Source organism: Dromaius novaehollandiae, chromosome 4 (genome assembly GCF_036370855.1).
Source record: "Dromaius novaehollandiae isolate bDroNov1 chromosome 4, bDroNov1.hap1, whole genome shotgun sequence".
Classification (NCBI taxonomy): Eukaryota; Metazoa; Chordata; class Aves; order Casuariiformes; family Dromaiidae; genus Dromaius; species Dromaius novaehollandiae.
In genome coordinates, this window is record NC_088101.1 from 85894249 (window position 1) to 85901993 (window position 7745).

A 7745-nucleotide genomic window follows, 5' to 3' on the forward strand; every position below is an offset into this window, starting at 1 on the left:
GCCAGTGTGGAGAGGGCAAGGACGAGGCAAAGCCCAGGGCCAGGAAAGCCTAAATCTCTTTGTTCTTTTGGAGGAAACCTAGCACACATCCTCACTGCGTGAAAACTAGGCTGGGGAATGTGGTTGAACTGCATGAGCAAGAAAGTGTGAAGGCTGAAGATCATGAGATGTGAACCCCTTCTCTCAGCCAGTATCCCTTTGCAAACACATCCCCTTGTTTGAGAGCAGACCCCACTGTCCCTCTTTATTTATAACTGTGGAGACCAGGACATTCGTCCATGGGCATTGCCCACTATATCTTGATTTCCCCCCCTCTTTGGAGCACTTTAAGGTCTCTTACCTGCTGTGGATTCTCTAGTGTCTACTGTGAGAGCCTGTGTTTCACTTGTCCTTTCCGAGCTTCTGGATTTCTCTTCCACACCTTACTGCTTCTTTCCCCAGAACCTGGTTATTTCTGAGAACTCTCCCTCTCCTTTGAAACTGGCTGCAACTGATAAACAAATTTAAGAGCTGTTGGGAGGAGGATAGAGGAGAAGAGGGAGGAAAGACCTGCAAGCAAACAGAGACCATGCCTCTACTCTTTAAGAAAAAGGCTGTGGATATTTCTGGCTGCTGCAGTCTGGAGTGGGCAACACGGAGTCAATGCAAATAGCAGAAAATCTATATAGATGGTGACCTACATTTGCAGTCGACACGAGACCAGAATTCAGACATTTGGGCTGATTTCTTGCAGCAATTTTTGGACACTGTTTGCTTACCAGATTCTGGACCAGACTCTGTAGGTCATTCTACGGTTTGCAATAGGAAGCATAGACAAATTAACGTGTGTTTGCAAGCATGTTTAAAAAGAGATTCCACATGCTGGGAGTCACTGGGCATTGAGTTAGCACAAGGCACCATGAAGGAGCAAATTCTGATCATTTTCTGTGCTTACTGCCTCATTCCCAGGAGAGGAATATAGGAGAATGGGATCAGATGAAGTGCTATGGACAGAAGTGCTCTCCTCAGGGAGCAAATGTGAGTGCAGCTATTCTCTCCTCTAATGCTTCTTTGAGAAGAGAGCAAGCTGGCAGCTGCACGGTGTCACACTCATTAAAGTGAGGCGGAGACCCCCTGCTCATCACCTTACCCGTTCCACTTGCAGCACCTTGCCCCAGCACTGTCTCCAGCCTTGCCCAGCCTCCAAGGACTGTCTTGCTTCCTGCTAAAACCTCAGGAGAGTAGAGGGCTGTCGACAAGCAGGAAGCTGCAGAGAAGCTCAGAAAGCTTTCCTTCTCTGTTCTTTCTGAAATCTTTGTATTTTTGATTACCCACTATAAGCTCAAGCTATTTATAAACAGGAAAAGGTACTCCAGCCATAGTATCAAGAGATGCAGCATGGTTCAGGGCAAGGATTCAGAGCTTGGGAATCATTCATTTTCATTATCATTGTTTTACTAGTAAATCAAGGGAAAAAAAACAACAATTGGTTTAAGTCAAGCCCCTCATTTTTTCAGAAACATGAAAAGAAAGGTGAACAAAACTCATCTTTTGAGGTCAATGCAAAATATTTCTCTTGCCTCCCTAATTCACTGTTTTGCTTTATTTCTAAGTTATTAAAAATAAACAGGTCTTTTTTAAGGGGAAGTCCATTTAGAAATGACAAATAGAAGTTGAAAAGTTTTGTTTTGAAATCACCCTGGTGTTTCTGATGTGAAACAAAGGACAGGTTAAAATGAAACACTCTAACATTTCCCTTCCGTTATCCCCATACTTTTATTTTCAGCTGAAATTATTAGCTAAATTCAGCCCATAATCACAAACAATCCGGTGCCTCCAAACCTCTATTTTTTATTGGATTAATTTTTGGTGAAAAATGACTCGCTAGACTCTACTCTATATTTGATCCAAGTCATTCAATGACTTTCAATTGCTCCTTTCTTCCCCTGGAGTTTGCCGATCATCCAGCAAAGGTGAGCAACCGGTGGTCACAGCCCGATCCCCGAATGCAGAAGAGAAGAGCTCAGTCCCTTTCTCTGGGGGAGAAGTGGAGAAAGGAGGGGAGAAGAGGACATAAACATCTTTTCTGAGGGAAAGCCCAAGGCAGTGGCTCCAGAAGGTCTGCAGACCTCAGCCCATCATCAGAGACCTCTCTTATTCATCAGGGCCAGCCACAAAGTGGAACCCCAGTATGGGAGCCGGCCGGCAGCCAAATGCAGGTGGAGAGCCATCACTGGCCACCCCAGCTCTTAAACTGACTGTGAAGAAGGGGAAAATCAATTTTCCCAAGGGCTGTCTGAGGGGTAGGTTGCAAAGGAGAATGTCTTTGTTTCTTTGTGAAAATCTTTCTTTGTAACATCCCTATTCAGCCAGCCCTTTCATGGTTTGAATTGGATAATCATCTGGGTTGAAGTAAATCTTCCTCTTGTTGCAAACTCACTATTAGTCCACTGGTTCTGCTTCCCTTGTGCACATCTTGCTGTAATTCCATCAGAGAGCCTTGGTCAATTTTAACTTTAAATCAGCTGTGATCAATTAAAAGCTCTGGTCACTGTTTGTTCAATGAACATCTAAATATGTAGAGCCTGATTTTGCCTTCGGACTGCTTTTGCAAGACTGAAATTACAGCCAGTGCCAATTCCAAATATTTCATGTCTCCATGTTCGAAAGCTCGAATGAGTCTGACAGCTCCGGTAAGCAATAGAAACAACCAGTGCAAACCAGAAATCTCAGGAAAAAAGAAAACAAAACACCTATCATCTCAAAAGGGAAAATATTCCTTTTGCTTTTCTTCCTCTTTTAAAGAAATGTGGATTTCTGGGCGGACAAAATGGAGCACTCCAGAGCTGCTTGTTATTAGGTTGCTGTTGAAGTCCAGGTGTTAAAGACCCAAAGGAGCTTCTTGCTCATCTGAAATGATTTCAGTCTGGAGAGGAGGTACCCCAGCAAGCTGCTATGCAGCAGCTGAAAATTGGCTCTAAGAGAGGGGATAATATTCTTCTACCTGGAGGTGCATCCTCCTAACTGGCAGCTTCTCATGAAAGCAGGCAGACAAGGAATAGCAACCCTGCATGGCTGTTGCCTCTGCTGTCCCTCTTCTGAGGGTAAACGCAAGACCATGCTTTCCCAGGCTGTCAGTATGGCACTTTGGAATATGTCCCAAATTCACTTAAAACAAATAAATCTGTATCTGACCAATTTTCTCATGCTAATCATGTCACTGGAGAGAATGTAGATAAATGCTGTGGGACACAGTTTGTGAACTCATGCTTACCGGGGAGGGAATGACACTTCTGCCTCTCTGTAGGGCCAGATTAATGGAGCAGTGCCTGCACTCTTCCCTGAACTAGCACTGCCTGGGGCTTCGTGGGCTCTTTGCCATGCAAAGGAGAGGCAGTGGGTCTGCAAACATCCCACCTCCGCCTCTCCACCTCTCCACACACTGCTGTGACAACCAGTTCCACCCAGAGCTGCCTGTGGGATCAGCCTCTCCTCCCTTCTGCTCTCCAGGCACCATCCATCACTCTGAACTGCAATGCTCCAGCTCATAGCCGTTTTCATCAAAGCCTGCTGGCAGATGGTTAAGGTAGCACTTAGGAGCCTCCTACCAAGGAGTAAGGCAGAGAAGAAGAACAGTAGAGGTTATTGCTTAGGGGATGCTGTCCGCAAACAAGACCCTGCACTGCCTAGGAACCAAAACTTGATGTCACCAATGGATGGTGGAAGTGCAGCCATGAATATCTTCTACCTGGTTTCCTCTGACCCATTGACTCAGGCAGAGGCACCTCTGCCAAGATGAGCTGTAGGACTCAGGACACACTGAGAACAGTCCAGCTGCTGTAATGTCCTATTCTCAGTGAAACTCTGCTGTTCAATATCTTACCTGACAGCCCACAGAGGTTGGTCAAGGAAAGTGGGTTGATTTACATCAGGTGATAATCCAGTCTGTTGTCCAAAAGGAGAGGGAAGAGGCTTTTTTTTTTTTCTTTTTTCCATAAAAACAGAGGTGCATGCCTGGAAAACTCATTAAAAGCCCTGAAAACACAATGGATAATGAATCCTCAGTGGACCATAATGTGTAACCCAGTGGGCAGCAGACACCACATTTATCTTCCAAATGTTACCGCTGGTCCCTTAAAACACATTATCAGAGCAGATCTGTATTGCTGGAGGATTGAAAAATATAAACACTCCAATTAAAATCTTTATCAGTCAGACAATGCCTGAGAATTGAAGTCCTGCTCTGAGCCTGTCCGTCTCCCACTGATGACCCCTAAGATATATTGCTGAAAAGCTTTGCAAAGTAAACTGGGGGAATATACTATTCTTTTGCTGGTTGTCAGCTAATTGTGGGTTGCTGATTTTTTTTTTTTTTTTGGTGTTGTGTTTTTTCTCTGTCCCCCAGCATTGAAAATTCATTAGTCACAGGGGCGTGAGGTTAAACAGCACTGCGTGCAAATCACATTGTATTTTAGGTTGCATAAGCTTCACAGAATTTCTGCCTAATGCTTTTGCATTCTCTCGTGCCCTCTCCTCCTCCTTTCCATTATTCTTGTCATTCCAACAACTAACAAGACTGATCTTGTTCACTGGTTTCTGATCCCCACTCCCTCTCCCAGCTCCCAGTTTTCAGTAGTTTTTATTGTAATACAGCCCAATAGGAAAGATTCTAAGATGCAAAGGACCATGAGGGATTTGCTTCCCATCAGTCTCTGTAGAAGCACACGTGTCTTTGTGCCATTGAAATTTCACCAACACTGAGAAACTGTGGGATCTGAGTCTGGTCTTCAGACTAATCCTTACATTGCTCTTGTTTTGCCTGCTCCCAGCATCTTCTTGGTACTCAGGTCCATTGGTCAAGGATTTGGAGGTTAACAGAGATAGCAGGTTTCCACCAGCTGGGAAGTTGAACTATTATGCTTGTTTAATAGCAGAACATGTGGTCTTGGCTCTGTATTTTTATTCTTGCTCCTTATTTCACAAGTATCATAATGATGCAGGAATGTCTTTCCTTCCTACTTATGCCGTAATTACGGTCATTTGGATTCACATCATTTGAAGTCTTTAAACTTTAAATCTTTAAGACTTTGAATCAGTGTACACATCTCCAACCAGACTGGGTGTCCACCCTCCATTTCTAATCAGTGGAGCAAAATGGGTACTTCTAGGAATGACTCATTGCCTCTGAAGTAAATTTCTAAAGCAGAGCAGATGGCTTGTATTCTGTTTCTTCCCATTGGCTATAAAGGGAGCCCAGGGGACTAGCTCCAACAGAGACATCTATATCACAATCCTTTCTTCTTGACCAGAAGAATCCCACTGGAGACACCTGGCTCAGAAGCAGGCATCTACAATATCGGCATCTAATATTAGGGGAGATTCGAGCTGATGAGGTCAGATGAAGCCTGGTAGCCTGAATTACGTGGGCATTAAGAACAGACAGGGATAATGGTCCTCTCTTGGTATAAGACCACATCATCTATACACTTGCCTAGTGTCATCGAGAAATACGCTGGATATTTACCATCATAAAGAGAGGCATGGTGACAGCTCCAGGTAGGAAGGCATGAGGTGCGTAACGACGAAGTGAGGCTGGACGTGGAAGGAAGTGTCAGGGCAACAAAAAAGGTTTCTGTGTCATATCTGCCAACTGTTCACTGTTCTTGGCTACTAACCTAGAGCTGCCGAAGGATCTCGGGAAGTTACTGAGAGGCCTCATACTTAGGTCTGCTTTCGAACCTTGGGCCATATTTACTGCTTGCAGATAAGCTTTTGCTAGGCTCTGGAAATGGTGAGGTTAAATATTTGCTGAAAAAATAAGGAAAGGTGTCCATGTTTATGCCAATGCAAGGCTGCAATTTTGTTAACCCTTGTTTTGGCCTTAGATAGACAGAAGTAACAGAGCTCCCATGTCCTGCCAGTGTTCAGCCAGCTCAGTAAAAGCTTTTTCAACCCACAGCCCAGATGAGCAGCATCTCCTCTCTACTGTGATGGGTGCCAACCAAACATCCCCACCTCAAGGCATAAAATGGACTCAGGGAGACTTCAGCTCCTGCTTTTCAGGAATAACTATTCAGCCGAAAGTAACCCAGGCATCCACAAGCTGTGTAAAGTCCCCTTTGGAAAATGTTCCTAGGGGAGCAAATCGGGGAGGTGGATGGATTGGAGACCAGTTAGAGGCCAGCCACACACTCTATCAACCTTAAACGAATGAGCTGTCACACAGATATATTGGGAGAGGGACATAGGTTAGTAAATTAAAGCTCTGACAGCTCTTGACTCCAATCCAACGTGCTAATTGGAAAGACTTCAACTGTTGCCATCCCCAGAGACCTATATCTCAATCACAAGCCTGCCCTCCCCAGTTCAGCCCAAAGAGCTGTTATCGTCTACTGCTTAGTCTTTTCCTGGAAAAGGCTCAGGAGTATGAGAACATGAGGAAAAGATATTTTCTTTGCTCCTAAAGAGCTTTGCTGAGCTCTTCTGTGCCTGAGTAGGAGCACATGCAGAAGGGCCTGATCCTCTGCTGGTGTCAAGTCAGTGTCTCACCACTGCGGAGATATCACTATCCAAGAAGCTATGCCACTTTCTGCAAATGAGAGACCTTCTGGTGGTAGATGATGGCAGAGTTACTCCTCTTTATGCTGAGAGAGGATCAGTGCTCATTACACCAATGTAATAAACACTGAAATTTCACACTCTTAATTATGGCTGTAACTGATTCCACTATTATTGGTTAAGTACCAATTATGCAGATTTACAATAGCCTGTGGCATTGTCTATATCCAGCATCTGATGTCCCGGAATGACTTGGATAACATTGTATTAACCATCAAAAGGTGGGATCTGAGACGGTACTCCTTCTTGCTAGACTGGCAGGAAACGATTTCGTTACCTGGGCGGTACACGTGGGAAAACACTGACTTTCCAACAGTGGCTACTTTGACTTTGCTATCTGGATCCAGCTCATCTTTGTTTATAAAATTGTCTTGTTTCCCTTAGATGATCCTGAAATCTTTGACACTTTTTGGCCGCATTCCCAGGTAGGCACTTTCCCAGCTGGTATGTGTGTAGCTATCAGCCAGAGCTGGACCCAGAGCCTTTATGATAAAGCCATGTCCTCTTGCAGCCTCTTTAACAGAGAGAGGTTATATTTTCCTCTCCTCTGTGGAGGTAACATGAGAACGTGGCAATGTGCATTTTATATATCTTATCATAACAGAAATGCACAGATGCGGACTTGGGGACAGGTGCTGTGAAGTTATTGGAAAGGCTGTCCTTCCCGAGAGGCAGAACGTGATCACCTCGTCAGAAACTGGCCAAGAAATGTAAATAAATCCTTTACCTCTTCCAAGAGAGCCCCAAGAGCTACAATTACCGCAAGAAATGAAGACTACAGCTCTTCCCCATGACCCAGTAACAGCAGTCAAAAAAAAAAAAAAAATCCCTCTGAACACTTACCTCCATTCAGTCTGATCTCATACATAGCCCCAAGCAATATGAAGTTTTCTCACTAAATTATTTTAATTTCAGGTTATTGAAACACTTTTCCTGTGGCCTCTTAGAAAATGAACACTGTTGGTAAATCCTCATTTATCTAAATAAGGGAGAGGGAAAGCCACTTTTGTTTCCATACAATGGATTACAGCGGCACATGGACAATGCCACCACAGTGGGATGGAGGAGAGGAGAGTTTCCTGCAGGAGTATTTTTCAAACAATCCGTTCAAATGTATTATCACTAAACAGCCAAGCTGCTCAGAAGGG